We start from the raw sequence: 21397 nt of genomic DNA on the forward strand, positions 1-21397 counted from the left end.
GCCGGGGGATTCTTGCAGCCGGGCTCCTTGGTCCCCTTGTTCTCCTGCGCGTTTCTACCGTTATTTGACTTTTCCAAGACGCTGTAAACTTTTGAAGGATTGCAGCTGGAGGCAGGCGCGTGTTGATGGCAGCAAGGGAAGCCAAGGGAGAAAGGGGTCGCACGGCTCAGTCACCTTGCAGTGATTTCATATCTGCCTTTTTTCTTAAGGCAGCCCCTCGTGTCTAATTTATCCCACACCTTGACACAAGAGAGATTTTTAACAGAGATCCATTTAAATTTCACAAAGGGATACTGGGTTACTTGAATCACTCACACTTGCTTGACCTATTTTTTTTTCTAATCCCTTCCTGGAAACCTTATTTCATGTTTGAATTCCCTCAGCTATTTTAGGAATGTCGTCCTACCAAGATCAAATTACCTTAGATGAAACCCAGGCACAGCAGCCTTACAAGGCAAGGAACTTTTTGATTAACTACCTGTGCCATCTCATTAATATAGGCTTAGTTTCAAACTCGGGCTGTAATTCTGGCATGGCAAATGTGTGTGAAAACCGTGGATTAGTCACGGTAAGGATACCAAAGGCCTGACATTTTGTAGGGAATAGCACTAACCCTGTTGGCTCAGTCTGTCTTTACATTTAATTTCCTTTACGGTGGTTTGTCCTTTTTATTTTCTTTTTTTGGTGCATGGGAAGGAGGGCTTGTTTGCAAGCCTGGTGCTAGCAACTTTCCACTTGGATTTATCTGTCTCCAAACAGGCTGATCTGGCCAGCAGCCCTGTATGAGCAACCCCCTGTCCCCATACAGAGCTACGAGACTTTACGGCTTTGGATCTCATTGGAGAAGTGGGACGTAATTTGAAAGTCGGTGGGTTGAAAGTCGGCAACATTTCCCCAATAGTCACAAGTGGGGGGAAGGTATTAGCTTGTAAGGGAGGTGAATTTAATCTTACACCTGGGCTGGATTTGTCCTAGTGACTTTTAGCTGAGTTAAGCTGCTGTATAAACCCGCTGGGTGTTGAGAAGCGCTGACATCTGTTAGTTCCCCGATGGCCTGTCATAAATCTGTCCCTGAGAAGGGAGTGTGTTATTTGGGTGGAGCTGGCGACAGCTTTATGAGTGACAAATGTGTGTGATGGAGGGGCACCTTCTGTGTGCCCATTGTTTGGGGGCAACAATCGCACCCTTTATTTTTTTTTTTAATTATTATTTTTTTTAAATACAATTCCTAAAGCCCCAAAATGAGAGGAAGTGGATCAGGCAGAACTCTTGAAATGCCTGTGATCAATTTGAGAGCAAAAAAGAAAACTTAAAAACAAATGTTGTTACTTTCCCTTTTTACATATAGGAAAAAGACAACGTCCTACTGCATTAGGTAAAGGAGCCTAAAGGATGGGATAGATTCTCAGCTGCTTGAAAACATTGTGAGCACTGGATCTTATTTTATTTTTGTTAAAGATTTGCTAGTGCTCGAACACAAGCTTCTGGGCTAGCTGCAGAAAATGTTGCCTGTGATGAGCAAGACCTAGGTCGTCCCTGTGTCTCTTAGGCTTAAAATCTTTTCATTTCTAAAGGATTTAAATGCTCATATTTCAAGGGGAGTTGGGTGCAGCTATTTGATTAAACACCCCTGACTGCCAGTTTAAGACTCTTTTTATATGTCTATTAAATACCCGATTTGCAATAGCTGTTTGTGATGTAGGTAAAACCGGGTGCATCTACATGTTGCACTGCGGTGATGCTGTGATCACGTGGGTCTACACGTGATCGCTTGCTACGTCGCGGTAGTGGCGTGCTCCCCACAAATAGCGTGCCGTTTCGGCGACAGCAGGCAAATCTACGTGTGTACTGCCCGCATGGCGCAGTACGGCCGGCTTTAGTACTTCCATAAAGGAAGTACTAAAGCACAGCGACGTGTAGATGCACGCACCGATCCAGAAGGACACAATGATCAGGAGTGCCATTTTGGGATATGTTGATGGTGGATGTCATTTATGGGGATACCAGCAAAAAGCTCCAGTCCAAATTGGAGTGTAAAGCACCGATGCGCTCTCTATAATTATCGTTGTTTTTATGAAGTATCATGGGTGTGTGTATTGCCTTCTGGACAGAAAGAAAGAGTGATTCTTTGATCTGAGAAGCCTTATGTTTGCATTAGACTGGAGGCACAGCAGAGATAACGGGGAACGGGCTAGGTAGGGCGTGAAATGTAAAGTGGCTGCCCTCTGCCGGCTGGACTCGAAACTGCTCATCTGTGTGTCAGAGGCCCAAGGCAGCTAATAGCTTCAGGCGAATCTCCTTTGGCTCGAGACAGGTTTCTATTCGGTCTCTGTTGTGGCCATAAAATGCGAAATGGCAATCGTGTGCGGCCTGGGGACAGCTGGGACATCCTGGCTGTGTTACGACGTCATGATGGATAGAGAAAAGTAGAAGGGTAAGATGCACGGAAAGGATCGCTGCTCAGGGGGCAGCCTGATTTCCTCGCTCGGAGCAAAGCTGTCTGGGAGCCGTATCTGCTTTGTGACAAAGTTTTTGAGAGCAAGGAGTGAAGAGCCAACAGGATGGGGAGGGATGGAGAAGGACGAATCTGATGAGCCCCGTTGATAAACTTGGCGAGGAGTTGCCCGCAGGGACAGATGTGGACGGGCAAGGAGGTGAGTTTCCACCGTGCTGAGGTTGAGCCAGCAGCAGGATATGCAGGAAGAAATGTCGAGGCAGGTCGTTGAGTTGTGGGGCATGGACAAGGTAGGAGAGGAAAGCCTTGGGGCAACAGTAATCAAAGTCACTGGAGCTGGAGCAACCACCCAGCAACGAGGGAGGAGAGAGGGGGCAGATGCTGAGGGCTTCCTACAGAGAGGACTGGGATGAAAGGTTAGTGCCACCTGGCCCCCCAAACCAGTACCCTAAAATGGGCATTTTGTCCTGTGCTTCATTAAATCGAAACTGGGTTTTTGTTTGAGGAAAGTTGGGGTTTGCAGGACTGCTGTTTCATCCCTAGCCTATAACATGATATCTCAGCATCCAGTCCAAACCCCCCTGTTCTCCCACTGCCTTTTTATTTTTTAGGCCGGATAATAGATTAGCCTTCTCTCCTGAATGATGACAATGCAACAGGAGGCTTTTTCACACTGAAACAGCTTGGACTTGTGGCTCACATTCCTTATGCACATGACCTCCTACCCCAGTGGTTTGCAAAACAAAAAACAGGTGCTTCCCGATGCACGCTACAGAAGGAGCGTCGCTTCTCGGCATCTCCTCTCTGCTGCGTAATGCAAAGAGAAACCCCATCCATATTTCTTGGCATGGAGCTGATTCCACGCTGCTGGAGTGGGTGTGTGGAGACAGGCAAATCTTCCCTATCCAGAGCCTGCGTGCGCTTGCATTCGCACTTTCAACCAGCCTCCTGAGCCAGCTCTGGGAGCTTGCGCTAACTTAATTAACATCGCGGCCTTGTTTTTGTTTTATAAACACAGCCGCCGTAATTCGACGGCCGCGTTAGTAGGACAGCCCCATTTAATTGCTCATTAGGAAACACGTTGGAGGAACAGAAGAGGGGGAGACCGAGTGAAATTTCGCTCGCCCACTGCTGGGGCTGCTGCTTGGATTTCCAGCAGCCTTCGGCATTTGAGGAGGTGCCTTCTTCACTGCCCTGGGAGCAGGTAAAACGGGGTGAAAGGAGTAGATTGAGGCAGAAGAGGCTCTCCAGCAGCATTGGAGGACCTGTGGTTAAGACCCAGGGGTTTGTGGACTCAGCCACAGCCCTGCCTGCCTGTACAAGGTCCTTGTACAGAGCATCTGGAAACCTTTTGCTTGATTTTTAATAGGTTACATGCTTATGCATTCACTCCACCAGCACCCTGTAAGGTAAGAGAGCTCCGATTACCCACCATTTATAAATGGGACCCCAAAGCTGTGAGCGACCGGAGGACTGAACCCTAGTCTCCCAAGTTGTGCACTAATACTCGGACCCTGGTGTGATGCCTCTCTTCTCTCATTTTGGTTGCAGGGGTAAGACATGTCCACTGTTGCAGAAGCTGACCAGGGAGACATCTCTTGATTTCCTTCATTGCCGTGTATTTACATTGCCTTGAATTCAGAGGGCTTCCGCTTGGGACCTGATTGGACCCAACACAGAGCGAGCGTGCAGTACGTGATAGATAAGTGCTGTCCCAGGGAGCTTACATATTAACCAAGCTGGAGATGAGCAGGTGGGGGAAAGCTACAGGATTATATAAACTAGTGCAGCAAAGTGGCAATGAAGGGCCACCTCTGCAGCCATTGCAATGAGGCAAGGTACGGGCCAGCGTTGAGAAGCGAGCCGAGGAGGGGTAGGGCTGTGACTTCTGGCATTGCTGGAGGATAGGAAGATCTAGGGCAGCATGAAAACCGAGGTGAAGAAGGTTATGCCAGTATTGCGTGGTTGCAGCTGGCATTGTGAGCAGCGAGGGGAGGACTTTCTGTGAGGGTCTCGGGGGGCAGAGGTGTTAGGAAGCAATGTTTTCTGAGCGTGCATAGAGGCCCAGTAAGTGCAGAGGCCTGTGTTTGTCTGGCCTTGTCCCTGAGGTCTACCAGGAAGACCCTCTCGCTCCAGTCCAGACTCATGAGACCGCATGGGAGCGATCAGTGACTTCAAGGAGAGTGGATGAATTCAGCAGAGCAACATTGGAAAGGGATTTGATGGTTAAAGACCATCCTTGGCCTGTGTTGCCTGTTTGTACTGTGAGGTGCATGTACAGCACCAAGCACAGCGGGGCCTTGGTCTCGGCTGAGCCGTTGGGATGCTAACGAACTTCAGCCGAACTGAACCGTGAAAGCATTAGCGGCTCGTAATGGGGGAGGCGGCATGATCTGAAGGGCCAGGAGGATGATGAAGCAGTGCACTTGGGAACTGAAATCTGCTGCCCCTTGCTTGGAAGAACAAGGAACAAACCTGCTGGACAGGGCACTCGCTGGCTGACTTCCCCAGCGAGCGCAGATGCGAAGTGTGCTAAAGTTAAATCACTTTAAAACTGATTTTGCGTTAGAAGTATGTTTTCCCACAGCCGCTGGAGCAGATAGCCTGGAGTACGAGGCTTGGCCGGCCACCAGCAAACATGATTAGCTGGTCGGGCTGTTTTCCTATTCATTATGTATCTGTCCCATGCCTTCGTCTCCATCGGCGCTTCCTCCAGAAGGGGCGAAAGGCTGCCAGGGATGGCACTCGTGGGCGGGCGGGCACTTGCCGTTCTTCCCACCGGCTTTTCTCGCCCACCGCCTCTTGCACTCGTGAGAGCATTGGGATCCCGCCTCGGCTTTGCCTGCCGAACAAATTGATATTCTCATTGCTCCCTGCTATTGCCGCAGCCGGTTTGTTTTCACTTGGGACGAGCGGGGCGGTGACGGGGGCGGGAGAGATCCAAGCTGTTCGAGCCAGTGAATGAAGGTCTTCTGGCAAGTCTCTCTTGCTCCGGACCCGTTCGGGTAGCCGCTGCGACTCGGAGGGGGCGTGAGGCCGAGGGCAGAGCTCTCAGTGGCTCTTCCTGGCCGTCACGTGCTTTTGGTCAATAAAGGTTACATGCGGCCTTTGCTCCTCTGATTATTTCCTGGACTTGGCCTTTCCAGGAGCGGCACATGCAGGCTATTCGGCAGTGCATGGTGGTTTGGTACCAACCCTGGCACCCTCGGTATTAATAGCGGGAGGAAGGAGTGCTGGGGAGAGGCCTGGTTGCGTGTGCGAGCGGTGACCCCGTTGGCAGGTGAGGGGGACAGGGCAGTGCGGCCGTGTGTGGCCGGGCATCTCCGTTGGCCTGCAGCAAGGACAGGTCTGTGGAGCATCTGGGACTCGCCCTCTTTCTCTTTTTTGTGACCTAGTGGGACCGTAATCTCTGCCTGGTCAACTTTCCTTTCATGGCTGTGCAAGTTGAAACCAACTGGGAGCAATGGTCTGGTGGGGAATGGATTATTTTGGGAGAGCTGGATCCAGCTCTGCCACAGACTCCCTCTGTGGCTTTGGGCAGCTCACTTAAACTGTCTCAGGGTACCCTGGACTTTTACCTCCTTTTTGGAGCCCCGGTCTGTCCATACTTCTTTAGAGAGACATCACCTTCCAGAGCAGCCAGTGCCTCAAGTGTCCACCATAAGAGACCCCTGATTTTGATCGGGATGTCGGCGCACCTGTAATGTGAATAGTCAATCCTGCCTTTCTGGGTTTTTTTTTTTTCCTTAATGCAAGTTTTATTCATGTCTATGTTTTGCTCAGCGCTTGCAGCATTTGCTCTGTGGTTGTTCTGTCCAGTCCCACTGAACAGCAATTAATTTGATCACGGTAAATTAGGACTCCTCAGTGACCCTGCTCAGGGTTGCTGCTGTTAGGGTTAATGTGTTGATATGCAGAACTCAGGAGCGATCAGGAGAGCTTTGCTGTAGTTTGGACCCTTCTCACAGATGGTGTTGGCGATGTCTCCTTGTGTTCAGCTAGAGATGCAGGCCTCAGACATTTTTTGCATAAGCAGCTGTATGCAGATTTACTTTGCGATGCTGCATGTATTTTGCCTCTTTCTGATGCCCGTTCTCAATCTGTTGGCTTATCTCCTTAATCTCTCCCTCTCAGCCCAGTGACCAGCGTTTCTTTATGGCTTTCGGCAGCCGTCTGTGCGTTTCTTCTTTGCCCTGTTTTGAACTTTGGGCCATCAGGACTGGTAGGAGAATTGCACTCTGTAGAGGTGCACGCATGCTGTTGGATTTTGGACAGGGCATCTGACCCTGATTGCGTTTTACTTCTTTAAAAGGGTGAAAAACCTGCGGTTTTAATATGTGATGGAAAGAGCGTTAACAGGGATCCTCGTGGATTTATTTTGTTTCCACGGAAAAAGATTTGACAGCAAGCAGTTTTCCCAGATTGCACACACACGGGAGCTAGGCATGTGCATCCTTTCCGAGGTGAACTGCAAGGGAATAGGGGAAATTTTAGAACGACTAATCAGATGCAAAGGCCACATCCTCCCCTTGCTGTAGATTTTAATTTGCTAGCGGAAAGCACTGTAATTTTTGTTTCCAGTCATTTGCTCTTAAACCTAATTTTAATCCTATTTTAGACACTGCTATGCTAAAACCTACAGCAGCTGAGCAACTACATTCCAGGGCTGAGAGTTCCTCTGTAATAAAACCAATTTATAAGGCTCTGGTTGATGGGAGATCACTGGAAACAGTTTTATCAAAGTAGGTTTTCTTTCATGTGCGGCTTAACACATCCAGTTTAAAGAGACTCTTTCCAATAGTTTGTTCCCTGAAGCTTAGCTTGTTTGTGGAGCTTTCCTTTTTTCTTGTTCCCAGGAATGTTTTCAGGGCTTTTTATTTTTTAGACTGGATTGGATGTTTTAAATCATGACGGGGAATCTTTCTAAAAGCAATGCTTTAGTTCAGGGGTGTCAAGCACCTCCACCTTTCCTGGGATCTAGCCTGTGGGTTGTATTTTTGGTGATCCTGCTTTCATTGAGCCATAAATGGCTGGCTCAGTACAGGAATTACAGGGTGAAATCTGTGATTTGTCCCATGCAGGTGAGCCTCACGTTCTGTCCTGGCCTCAAGGTCCATAAAAGCAGGTGGGGCTTTTGGCTTGAAAAACAGTGATGTTTGAGCTACTGCATTCATTGAAACAGACCCTAAATGAAAGCAATGCAGCTGGGACAGTTATCTGTGTCTCAGGTGAGAGAGGTGCAGTAAGGAAACAAATGGTGGAAAGACTATGAGACTTGCACTTTCATTCATTTACAGTAAGTCATTTATAAATGTCACCATCTTCTCTGAATCGCGGCATTCTTCAGGCAGCGTCTCTCTAATCCTGCACCTGGGCTGACTGTCGATTCTTGCTCTTGGGTGCTTTTGAGCCGTAGCAAAATTGCAAAAGGCTGCATGTGCTTAGGCCCTGGTCCTGATTTACACTTGAGTAATCCCAGGGCACTGACACGTATAGTCTTTGCAGGATTGAGGTCTTAGGTAGCAGCTCTTTTGCTTCTGGCTGTACGAGCCTGTCTTTATTAACATGCCTCTGTGCCACAGGCTGGCTACATACATTATTGTGGGATCAACTCCACGTTTCCTGCCGGTCCTAGAATGCAAGCTCATTATTGGTTGGCAGACCGCATGCTTTCCGATTGCTATGCGTGTCAGCGCACCATATGGGCCGTGCCGTCCCCTTGCTTGCAAAGGAGACTTCAAAGTACGGCGTCGGAGAAGTCTCCGGTACACTGCCTCCTCTTGTAGGCAGCGCTGGCCATGGGTGTGACTGATAAGCTATTCATTAGCCTGTAAATACAGACTTCAGAAGTGCTGAAGATCAGTTCACTCTCTGATAGGTATTTACTTGCAGTCACTAAGTGAGTTAATAAAATGTTGTGGACTGTCAACGAGCAAACTTCCTTGCCCTCGCTGCATATGATCAGGCTGCTGCCACCAAGATTGCCGAGCACTTGCCTACAATTAGTTTATGGCTGACAAACAGCTGGCTGATACTGGACTTGATTAAGACGGTGGCGAGGCTGATAGGCAGAGGGAAGTGCGACGAGCGTTTGAAGCTACGATGCAGCCTTTTGGGTTGAAAGAACATATCTGCAACCAGGCAGCTCAGTCGGAGGTTGAAAATCGTGCCTGGTTTTCTTGCTGACCCCTATCCCCCCATAGCAGCATCTATTAGTAAGGCTTTTTACTATCCAGGGTTAGCTAGGAGATGCAACATATGAAGTACAGTGTATGAAGGCCTATGTCCTTAGACCAACACGGCTACAACCCAAACCCCTGAAGACATAGTGAGCATTTAGGATGGTTCATTTAGCACCGAGCATCTCAGCCTGTCTCCCCAGTGACCTGAGCTCCCTGCTCTCAGCTTCCCATGCAGCGTTCCTCCAGAAGTTCAAGGTCTTGGACATCACTATCAATAACCTCTGGGAGGAGGAATGGGGTCAAGACCTCTCCTCCTTTAGGTGTATGCCTGTTTAGTTACAGAACTGCGAGTCCTTCTTCCCCCCCCATCCCCCCCCAACCTCCACCCATGCACATCTCGGGCACCCATTTTGCATTTGCTCCAGGGGAAGGCATCCTGGGGGCAGCACTGTAGCTTCACTGCTGGTGATGGGCTCTTCCTCCTCTGTTCTCTCGTTCCCAGATGAGGGTCATTCCAGCTGACAGTGCCTCCATGTGCGCGGATACCCGTCCCCAGATGTCCCGGAAACCGAGAAGGCTGCCTGGGATGCAGCATGCATGGCAATTCCTTCAAGGACCTGAATTTTGTAGGTCCAGACTGTTTCTGGGTTAAAGCTTCTGTCCTGATATTACTTCCAGGCAAGGTTTTTGTACCTAGTGTTAAATCCACGGCATGATTGCAAACAGAGGAAGGCGGTGCCTGACTTTTCTCTGGATGGGATCATCCCCTGAGGTCTCATTTAGATGGATTGCCGCGAAGCAGGCACATCCCGGCTATATCTCCCCCTTTGCCAGGAAAGCAAACCATTGCTGGGCTGTCACCGCAGAGAGAAGCTGTGCTCCCACGTGGGAGGAGTAGAACGTGTTTGGGAAACCTGTTATTACTTATCCCCTTAACTGCTTAACGTGTCGGGGGGTAGCCACGTCCTAGTCTGCGCTAGACACATTTACGTTTGCTGCCATCTGTGGTAGCAGCATCCTGGGTCTCAAACGCTGCAGTTTAGATGGCCCTTGTATTCTCCTGCCCTTTAAGTATTGGGCTGTGATGATCTGTTGTTCCTTTGCTTTTGATGGCTAAAGAAGTTGGGGTGGGGGGGGGAAAGGATTTTTAAAGCAAGGCTAGTACTTGGCTTTGTTGCTGTGTGACCTGGATCCCGTATCATTCACTTCTCCCTGCTTGCCTTGTACAGCAGGAGCAATTCCTACCTCCAAAGGTGAGAGACTAAACTGATAGTTGCAGAAATGTTTGAAATCCTACAATGCTGGGAGCATCTCAGCAGCATCTCAAAGTATGTGCAAAGCAGCACCGCACTATTATTGAGAACACAGGAAAGCCAGATAATTAAATGTACATTAGTGAGAGCTTGGAGCTGCTGGGTCATTGACTCAGAGCCCTGGATCCAACGCCAAGCCAACTGCACGTATCTTTTCTACCGTATGTTATTGGTAAAACATGCTGCTCCTGTTCCTGTGACTTTTATGAGATATTCCATAGGAATTTCTTCCGTCTGCAAAATCCCACTCTGCATGGGAAGCCATTCGCACGGCTCTGAGCTGCCAGCTAAACCAGAGCCTTGTCTTCACTGGAGAAATGAAGAGGGTCTAACAGAGGTTTTATTAGATGGTGCAATCCAACATGTGTTGTCAAACGTTTCCTAATGATAATGCCAAGTGCGGCAAAGCTCCTAGGGGAGAAGATAAAAATACATCCCTTGGCAGAGACGATATTGCAGGTTTCCGAGCCGCACCAGAAATAGCGTCTTGGGGAGGGGAAGAGGAAGAGAGAACTGCTCTCCACTTTCTGACTGCAAATGCATGGTGAGCTCGCGTGAGAGGTGCCACCGCTGTAAATTGAAAGATGCTGGCCTAAAGCCTGGTGAAGTCGAGAGACCTCATTGCACCGGCTTTCCGTATGCCGGGCAGTAGCTCTGGGTCTAATCCGGCAAGTGCTGGAAATCCCACAGATAAAAGATCGCCTACATCGAAGCAGCAGTGTAAAGCCCTAGGTTCAGGGCTCGTAGACTCCGTCTAATGCAGCAGAGCGCGCAGAAAGCTCACATGTGGCTGGATAAGGCGGATGAAATGGATGCTGTCTGTACGACTCGCCAGTCCTGTCTGTAAATAGCACAGTTGCTGTTCCAGCATATTTGCAGAGCGAACTTGCAAATACAGTATGGCAGTGGAAGGGAAAAAGGGCTGGCCTCATTTAGCAGCGCTTAAGCGATCCCATCTGTTGTCTGAGCCGGAGCGGACACTGGGGACTGGAATATTCTCATTCGCACTTAATGCCAAGACTTCCCCGAGTCGAGAGGGCTGTAAACAATTGGCCACACCTCTATTACAGCTGTTCCCTTGCTTCAGTGAAGCTACTTCCCTCGCGGAGCTGGGCAACCACTGCTCCCAGTGTGAAATGACCAGTTTAGCAGACCAGCCAACATGATCCAAGGGCTCGTGTGGCAGTCGTGAACACCTGAAATTGCAGCTTTGGAGAGCGAGGTCATTCAGGGCTTTGACCTCTTCCCTATTTTGACACCAGTTCGCCCACTGGTAGGTTTTAATGGTCATTGTGACAATTAATTGCATTTCCTGCAACTTGGAGCTGGCATTTGAAATAGTGGCGCTGCCCCTCTGTGGGTTTTTTGGTGGAGCCGTAATTATCCTTCCTGGGATAATCGGGCATTCCTCTGTTGGCTTCCTCTGACATTTCAGGCAGATGTTTAAAGGTCTAATCCCACCAGGTATAGAGTATCCCAGGCAAGGATCAGCTATGTGAAGTCAGCATAGCTCAGAGACCCTGGATAATGCCTCGGTGTCTCTATGAAACACAGCTCTACCCCATCAATGCACTGCTCAAATAGGAAAGCAAGCAGAGATGATTTTCTCAGTATAAACAGCTGGATTTGCATGTGGCCTGTGAAACATGGGTATGGTTCAGTGGTTTGGGAGCTTGTCTTGCTTTGCCTGGGTGAACAGAAGCACCAATACAGCTACGTTTTCACCATTGTAGATGTGTATGCTGGAACAGTGGTCCTTTAGCCTGGAAATTATTAGATGTTGTGAAGACCCACTGTTTCCTTGGGTCTACCCCAGGCTTCCTTTCTGATAATATCCACCTGTTATTGGACTCTTCCTTCTTTACATCACGGTAGTAAAAATGCTGCGGTGTCGCAGGAGGATGCATCAGCCTTCGGGCAGCCTCTTTGAAGCTCTCCTCTCTTTGGTTTACTTTGCAGGTGGTGAAACACCCAGTATAATCTAGCAGAGGTACCAAGCACAGAGAGCTCTGGGCTCGCCAAATCTGCTAGGAGCAGGTAAAAATGGAAACTGCAACAGCTTTGTTTAATATGCTTTTATAAATGTCAGATGAAGAGCAATCAGGACTCGGAATAGAGATGAGATCTTTTATTAGACCAACAAGATTTCTGCAAAAAATGTCTTTAATTGCAAGCTTCCAGGCACAAACACCCTTCATCAGGCATTGGAGAAAAGCTGAAGAGCAAGGTGTTTTTATCCGGTGCTCTCAGCATGCTCTGCCTCTTTAGCTCAACAAATTATCTCCAACTTGGCGGTGTTTCTGCCAGCATATTTGCGAAGTACCTGTTGTTACTGCCAAGGCACTGTGCATCCTCTTTGAAGGGAAAATTGTACATGGGGACTGCGTATCAATTAGCAGAGAACCAGTAAATATTGCCACCGCACGGCAGGTCTGGGAAATGGGACCAGGACTGCTCAGTCCCAGTTACTTCTGAGTCTTACTGTGTGACCTATGGCAAATCACTTAACTTCTGCGTGCTCAGGTTCACCCATCTGTGAAATGGTTATTAAAATACTTCAGAGAGTTGTTGGGAAACTCAATTAATGTTCACCCTTTGCTGGGAAATCCCTGTTGAAAGAGGCCACAGAAACCAAGTGTTGTTAATGCACTGACATTTTCTCTCGGTGCATTTCTGAGAATCGGATTCTTTCCTTCCCAGTGTATGGTAGATGAGTGAATACTGTGGATAGTCTTGTTAGTAAACCCAACTTGTTATATCCCTGAACTGGGTCACCTTTTGCTTGGTATGTTGGTCAGTAATGCACAGGGAGGTGGTGTGTTACTTTTTGGGCTTGATGGAGCCCATTCTGCCATAAATACACATGCAACTCTACCGACCTTAGTAGTGGGGTGAAGGAGGGGTTTGTCCCTCGGCATTTAACGGTGGATCCGTCGTCATTGTTGGCGATCCCTCACAGTCGGGGATGATCGCTTCTGTGGGTCAAGTAAGGGTTGTAGACGAGTCTTGATAGCTAAGAAGGCCAATCCTAGAGCCACAGACCCTCTGGCAAACGCCACGGGTGATGGTTAAAGGGAGGTTCAGACCACAGATTTCTTGGTTCACCATGAGGGTGTCCTTGAAGCATTTCCTCCGGCCCCTGCACGTCCTTTGTCCTTGGCTGAGTTGGGAGTACAGCAGTCGTTTTGGCATACGTACATCAGACATGGGCACACCGTGCCCTGTCCACCGCAACTTCAGATCAGTAAAATATTGATAAATATGAGAGATGAATTCCAGTCTCTTGGTTGCAGTCATGTCAAATTTTGCTGCGCTTAGATGGCACGGCCTCAGAGTCCATTTCAAATGCCCGTAGGACCATTTACAGTACGGCAGGCGTTAGTCCGATGGTCTGATCCGATCTGCTCCATTGCAAAGCAATCTTGAAAACTCTCCTTGGAGTGCAGCTGGGAAGGTGATACCGAAGTGCTGGATTCATTTTGAAGTGCAAAAATCTAGAACTCTTGGTTCAGAGATGATACCTTTTTTCAGACCAACTGAGAAATTGCAAAAAAAAAAAAAAAAAATCTTTTTTTTTTCCACAAGCTTTTGGGCTCACATGCCCTTCATCAAGCTCAGGGAAAATTTAAAGATGGTAAAAAGTCCCCATATGTAGGAAATAAACTTCATTTTTGCAGGAAGCTGAATCTGGAAACTGCCCCTCTGGGTCCATGAGAGTGTCCTTGTGAAGTGCTTTTTTTGTTGTGCAGATCAAGCAGAATTGGTGTCAGATGGCAGGGAGGTGTTGAAAGTTTTCTTGTTGTTCAGCAATGAAGTTTATAATCCAAAATCGGCTACAGTTTGGCACCTTCCATGTTTCAGGGATGTATTGGGTAGCAAAAGAAATGCCAAATGGTCTGATAAGCAGTCTGTAAAAAAACAAAAAACAAATAAATTCCTTTCTGGGGGAACATTAGTGTGTTGGGGAAGTCGCATTAGCATTGTGTTTGCATCAACTTTTGTATTCAAGAAAATGTGTAGACTGTTCTTCTTATTTCCTGTTCCAGAAAACATGGCTCTGTGCTGCAAATGGTGAGGAGGTTGCTGCTGATGTGGCATTGATGCAGCAGAGACTAGAGAGGGATAGAGAGATGCTAGGACCACCAAATGGACAGAGTCGTGGGCAATGTGACTCTTCCAGTTGTAGGTTTGGTACATGGCAATGATCTCTTCAATCCAGGGGAGTGTCCAGGTGCCAGCCCGGTGCCGAGGGGCACACTGGCGCTGTAGGAGATCTCTTTCAAATGTCTTCACCACTTCTCTTTGTGTAAAGATGCTACAGCACTTCCCCAGGCCCCAGCCAGGGCCTGTCAGTTTGATTGCATTTTGTTTCCTATGTCACTCTCCAGGAAGAGAGGTAAAAACACAGCTATTCCTCCGCCATCTGTCTGGCAGCACCACTCGGTTGCTGTTCCAGGAAATGCCATCTCTTCCTGGTACAGGACAGTGCTGTCTCCAGCAATGCTCTTCAGCTGATGGGAAGGCATTATTCCCAGAGGTACCACTTTCTTTCTGACGCGTGATGTTCGGCAGCCAGAAGAGAGTTGCTCAATTAATACTTGCATGGTGATAGGGAACACGCACGTGGTTATTCGGATGATCAGCAGAATGGAGGGCCTGTCCCCTTATCTAAAAGAGCTTGGCTTATTTAGCCCTGGCAAAGGAAGGTGGAGAGGGGATAGAGTTGCCATCTATAAATATGTCAGCAAGATAAACCTCCAGGAGGGAGCAGAACGACTTGAACTTAAAGGGCCATGTTGGCACAAGAACAAATGGATATGGGCTGGCAGGTAGAAGAAGGTTTTGTGCTATCAAAGCAGGGTGAAGCCATGGAGCAGCCTTCCACTTGGATCAGCAGAGGCACTAGCTGGGGCCAGAAGGAGCTCAGTAAGTTTATGGAAAGGATGCTATGGCACAATTGCCTGCAGCAACTGAGGACCGGGCTCTGACTTGGGAGGTCCCTTCCAGGCCTTTAATCCTAGATGAATGCATCTCTGTGAAAGCAGAGCAGCCGGGCACTGAGAGACGGCCCCTGGCTTTGGGCGAGACGTGCCGTTCTAGACGAATGCAGGCGTCTTCCCTTTCTAATCCGGCATCGTGGTATCAAGCATCTCGCTACAGGCATGGCTGCATTCCCTGGGAAAGAGCGACTCCTCCGCCTCGATATGAGCCGTCGCTTGTAAAATGTTGGGTGCCTCTGGGGTGAAAAGTGAGGCGGGCGTGTTCGATTTGATTGCTGGTGATTGTGCCACAATGCCTCATTTGTATGGCTGCCAATAAAGTAGGTGTCTTGGGAGCGGCCCAGTGGAAAGACAGGTACCAATAATTGGCAGAGCTCCTGTGTTTTAATGAGCAGAACTGAACTGAATACGTGGGAAGTGATTAGCCTTGCACTTGTAAGAGTGCCAGAGCCTACTAATGCGATTGTGCATATGATCTGCACCTGTTCATGGGAGGTGTAGGGCAGGCGGAAGTAACTGGGGTGAGCTCGCAATGTTGCATTTGTCGCACCCCTTAAGCCGTACGCAGACATCAGCTGCCATGCCGGGGTTTGTTGGGCCCACCCGTATCATTATTATTATCTCGTATAACTCCACGTTTGAGGAAAGCGTGGTAACTGTTTAAACCCTAATGAATTCAAACGAGCAGCCCACGCTCTAATTACTTATTCTTGTCAACAGAAGTGTCATAGGGTCAGCTTATCAAGAGATAACATTTGGAGACGGACCAACTGTGTTGCTGTGTTTTGGAGGTGACAACACAACCGTCCCCATGTTGTTCAGTGCTATCGAAACATGGAACCGAGGGCTGCTCGAGCTCGCGGTGTCACTGCCGCCTTGTCCTTTGACTAACAGATTACACACGCTGCACAACTCCAAGCCTCGGCTTAACTGAAATAAAGCAGCCCTTTTCTACAGTGAAAAAGCAATTACTCAGTATGTATGTGGGTTGGGGGAGGGAGCTGGGTTTTTCTAGGGCTTCATTTAATTCCTGCAGCAGAACATAAAATACTGGAGGGTAGGGGTGGGGTGGGGGGGGATCTTTGAAATACTTTTTCTTTCTGCTGATGGGGGTGGATTTGCCTTGCAGTGCACATTGGTTGCAAAATCAATTTTACAGGCAAATGTCAACCAGACTCCCAAAGTTCAAGGGATGTCTAACAAGGAGTTGCACAGAGCAAGAAGAAACTTGTGTGTGGAAATAAAGCCGAACCCCTTGAAAAAGCCCTGACTGGCGCCGAGTACATTTTCTTAGCATGATAGGACACCCATAAGATCCTGTGAACAGGTTTACCAGAGGAGAGCTGGCATCGGAGAGAAGAGATGAGCACGAGCATGAATGAATGAACTCCCAGAACTAAGTGCAAAACACATTTGCGTTTCTTAGATTTCCTTAACTTCTGTATGTCTGGATTCAATGCATATGCATGTGTGTGTGTGTGTGTGTGTGTGTGAGTGTGTGTATTATACACACACGTGTGTGTGAGTGTTTGCATATCTATAAGAGGCTGTTAATTCAGTTCTTAAACACACTGTGTAATATAGATTAGGCATTTATTGGGACTTCATTATACCACCACTTCCCAGCACCCTTCTGGGGTAAGGATGTGCTTTCAAGTCCTCAAATATTCCAGCAACAGGACCACCTAAATAGAGGGGTAAAGCTCTAGTATTGTGGGAGCTGGCCACCTCCATATATACTCTCTTTTTGGTAAAAAGAAGGCCTGGTGCCTCACAAGGACCAGCGTACCAGGTAAATATGTGCTTTGGCACTGTCTTTAGAAGTTTTTTTCCTTCATCCCAGCTAAGAGGTGTTGAAAACCCTCCCATATAAGTGCAAATAATGATTGCGACTGTTTCCAGAGCCTCCCGTAGGAAATATGAAGTTGTTGTGCTTATATATGCACACTTAGGGTTGATTTTGTGCTCAGCTTCAGGATATCATCCCAGTCCCTCCCTTCAGCGGTCCCTCGGTGCCAGCTGCAAGCGGGAAGACTAGCGATGCCTGGCGAGCGTGCGAGAGTGGATTCTGCCTTGGACCGCCACGAGCAATTGAATAAAATCTGCTGCGTTGCATCATTATCCTTAGCCATGCTCCTGACCTCAGCTTGAACTAGATCTCATGCACTCGCTAGAACAATACAGCTGCTGGGTGTCAAAGCCAGGGAGGGCTCAGGAAAGGATAGGAGCTTTTTATCCCGTGACTTCAGAGAGATGCTTCCCCCACCTCTCGCTGCCAGAAAGTTAAAACGACTCCCTAGCAGAAGGTATGTTCAAATGCCAGTCTGCCAACTTTCCTATGGCAAAGATCGTCCCCTCCACGCATGAACCGCACTTGCTGTATAAATGTTGGGGAGTGTAATATCGCGCTGTGCTTTATGACCATTAGCTTGGGAATGGAGGGTGCTCTCCATCTGCATGGTAATGAACCATTCTTTTCCAAGGGGTGTCAAAAACAATTGAATTAGCTAATGAGATTTTGTATGAACCATCTGCTGGTCACCTTCCTTTTCCTTTGACTGCATGAAGGGCTGTGATGAGTAATGGACCTGTTTCCCAAGGAGATCGGCCTTTTTGCCTTCCCTCTCCAGGAGACACTTTCCATAGAGTCATGCCACAGGCTCTTGGTGCAGGAAGGGGCTCTAGAGAGTTGGGGATAGGAGCAGCCAGTTCTGAATCCAGTGTGATGACAAAAAAAAATGAGATTGGCTTTTTTTTTTTAAACAAACAAAAAAACCCCAAAATTGCTTTTTCATGTTTGCCTTCTTTGTGTGTTGCCCACTTAAGTCTTGCTGGATCATGCTTTAAAGTGGTTTTCTGCAAACAAAAAGGTGAGAAATGGAACAAAATGTATGCAATAGTGTGACTGCAGGAGCTGGGGCTAGAAGAAGGGAGATTGGCAAAGCCTAGGGAAGCAGACACCTTCAGATCTCCTCTCTTTTGGCCTTTTGCTGAAAGCTTTCACTTCTGGACTCCTGTGATTTTCATGGGAATAGGACAGTCCCTTTCCAAGAGCAAGGGGAAGTAATGGAAAACAAAGGGAGCCGTGAGCCACCATGGCTTAGAGCTGAGAGACTGACTCTACCAGGCACGTGCACGCTAAGTGTGGCCCATTTGTAACCTTGGTTCTTGATGAAGAGTCATGAACCCACTCTACAGATGTGCTGTCCCGTCTCTTTTAGAGTTGTGGCACAGGGCAGCAGACCTCTCGCACAACAGTAGCCAAGCTGGCAGAAGGCCTTTCCTCCCACTGTAGCTGTGTCTAGAGCATGGGTTTTGCTGGCAGAGTTCAGTAGTCCAGGGGTGCAATCTTAGTTGCATTGGCTAAACTTTGTAACGTAAGACCTGATCTCAGCCTCAGTTTCTCCTCCAGGAATGGGTATACAGACCGATCGTTGTTCTGAGCAAGTCCGGCGTTGTTGGATGATGCAGTCCATCGAAGCACAGTTTGTTGCGGTGGGACTAAATTCATCCCTGAAGTCACACCGGTGACTCTGGTGTAAGTTTAGCCCTAACTGGGGTCTGTTCAGGTTGCCGGGCTTTGCTGATTGAGTTAAACTTTATGGTGAAATGCTCGCAGGTCTCCAGCCCCAAGGAGGTCTGCAGGGGTAGGGGAAGTGCTGCTGTGGAGGGGATGGGGGAAAGGGGTGCTGAGTTTTCTCTCAAGCCCTGTCGCACTGCGGGTGCGAGCGGAGGCGTGGCGCAGCCCTCCCCGTCCTGGCGTGCTCCATTTCTTCCTCAAGCGGGCTGGATATGTCTCGCCACTCTGTCCCAGGAAGGCCCTCTGCCCTTTCTGCCTTGCAGATGTAAAAACCCACCCAAAGCTGGAGAGAGGGTGCAAATGAGCTGTCACACTTCCCTGCCACTTCAGACAGCCTGCGGGGCCATCACAGATGCTCTTGCGCTGCATTATTGAAGCTCTTGTTTGTCCGCACATAGTGGCACTTGAGTTGATGGGAACAGCCCAAGGAGAATGGTGAGCCCGGCCAGGGGTTTTTATCGGCACTTTTTTTTGGCACTCCCATAATTGAATGCAATCTGCTATTAGAGTTATATTTCTCCACTATTTACTAATGCATCTAGCAGAAAGCTGTGATGTGTCCCTTCCCCCTGCCCCTCCCCATGCTCTGGCAATTTTTATCAGTAAAGCATGATTTGCCCACGCTCTTCTCGGAGTCAGCTGAACAAGTTGGATACAGCGACCTGCAGTCCAAGGTCCATACAACCAACTGGGATATCCTTGCAGGAGGGTGGGAGTGGGGGTTAAAACATGTGCTGCTCTCTTTGCCACTGCCCGTTTGTGACCCAAGCTGTCTGTTTTGTTCCCATATCTGCAAAATTGGGAGAGGAGCATGTGAAGTTGTCTCGAGGTGCCAGAGTGCCATGAACATTCACACAGTTGTGTGTCAGTGCCTGAGTGGAGGCATGTACACAATCAAAGCTAGTTTTGAGTTGTGCAAGAGCAAGAAACATCTCTGCCTTTTTTTCCCCCATTATACAGTGACCAGACAACTACTGGATAAGCGTTTCTAACCTAATTTTGATGGGGAGCCTGAAGCAAAGACAAGCAAAGAGATTAATTTGAATGGCAATTGGGTGTCCAAATCCCATAGGCAGATATTAAAATCTCTGCTGAAATGACTTGCCCCGAGTGGAACAGGATTTTTGCCTGTTGGTACCTAGCGATAGCTCCCAGACCCAATAACAGCATCATGCCTTACGCTTTCCATGAACTAGAACATTTTCTGTATCCTAAATGTCCACTTTCTGCCTCTGAATGTTTCCAGCGCAGCTGTAACCCGCCATCCTGCTTACAGTTCATTACTCTCCAGCTGTTTTGGGAGTGTTTTTCGTGAGCTAGGAATTAGGCAAGATCCCTCTTCTTGCCTTTTTTGGGAAATCCACATAACCGTTGCTTTTCTCCAACTCCTACAGTGTTTCACTGTCTTTTCGCAATCATTTACAGTATTAGTAGCGCAGCAAATTCCTTAACAAGCAAAATAAAGAGGAATGATTACAGAGAGGATGTGAGGAATACCGATCAGTAAAGGTAAAGGTCTCCTCTCCATTCTGGAGCGGGATATTTGTGATCTTAAATTAACCCAGGCCTTTAAAGTGCTTTGAGGTTTGCTGATAAAAGGCCCTGTCAAGAGCAAGGGGCTAATAAAGGCAGGTTGTATTAATGGATTGGAAGTACTTTCGAGCCAAATTTGTCATTACTGTCGCTTGCATCTGCATGTACATCTAAACTTGAGGCATGTCAAAAGGCACAGATCTGTGCGTAAGAAGTATTAGGCATTTCTGTACTCCGCCTACCTGAACTGGGTTTCTCAGCAGACTTCTCACAAGCTGCACGCTATCATCTTGTGCCTCCTGGTTTTGGCAATGTCTTAACACTGCACTCCCTCTATGTTGTTTAAACCCAGATGTGCTGTGGAGTTTGGCTGGCATATAACGTTGTACGCATCCATGATTTTTCTCGTCTTCCGACCAGAAGCTTTCAATTATTCAGTGTGTTACTGGGCTCAGTCACGCTATATGCCATGGACTGTAATTTAGATGAGCTGTCTCAGACTTTCATGTCATATTGACTAACACCTTCTTCAGAAAAGGATCATTTGCATCAGAACAAGCTGATTTTTGTTCTCTGTTGATGTGGAGCCTGATTCATAGGAGTGCTGAATGCCCCACTCAAATCCAGGGAAGCTCTGCTCACACCCCCAGTGCTTGTCACATATAAAGTGATATTCCAGGATGCCTCTGGGCTCTTCCCAGCGGGTGCAGTTCAGATAATTGTGCACAAGCCGTGGCTTTCAGTTAAGAGGGAACAAAAAGGAAAGTCTCTAACCTTCATGGCTTCAGAGAAAAGCGCATTAACAAGATCCCAAAGGCTCAAACACAAGGCAGCAAAATCATTCACATACTTAACTTTCTTTTAAACATCTCATGATTTTTTTACCCTGATCTCGTGATTTTTTTTTTTTTTTTTTTTTATGGCCCAACTCATCCTTTTGGACTGTATGAGGCCAGCAAGTGAGGCTGCGTCACATAGCTGATTTCTCAATCTCCCCAAACCTTCTTTTCATCCCTAAGCGCTGTAACTTTATAGTGCTATAAAAAGGGCTCTAAATTACAGCGCTGTAAAATGTGCATGGAGCACTTCTGTACACACCCTTAGAGTTTAAATTCACTGGTAGGAGATGGCTCACAGCAATGGTTAATTAAGGCATAACACACCTGGGAGCAATCTCTTCCTAAGCATTTTACTATGCAGCAGATCCAGCTGCAGATTTCCCTCATCGTCCAAAAAACAGACTGATACGGGAGCAAAGGAGATGTCTTGTTCTTTCTTTACATGCACTTCTAAATACTTATATTTTCATCTGGTCCCCAGGGTGAGTGCCGTTG

General features: G+C 48.0%; 1 protein-coding gene across 1 annotated transcript in view; it reads left to right on the forward strand.

Moving 5' to 3' along the window:
- CUEDC1 (CUE domain containing 1) overlaps positions 1-21397 on the forward strand; it is a 93219-nt gene that overhangs the window by 42721 nt on the left and 29101 nt on the right.

This window comes from Alligator sinensis, unplaced genomic scaffold, assembly GCF_000455745.1.
Source record: "Alligator sinensis unplaced genomic scaffold, ASM45574v1 scaffold118_1, whole genome shotgun sequence".
Taxonomy (NCBI): domain Eukaryota; kingdom Metazoa; phylum Chordata; order Crocodylia; family Alligatoridae; genus Alligator; species Alligator sinensis.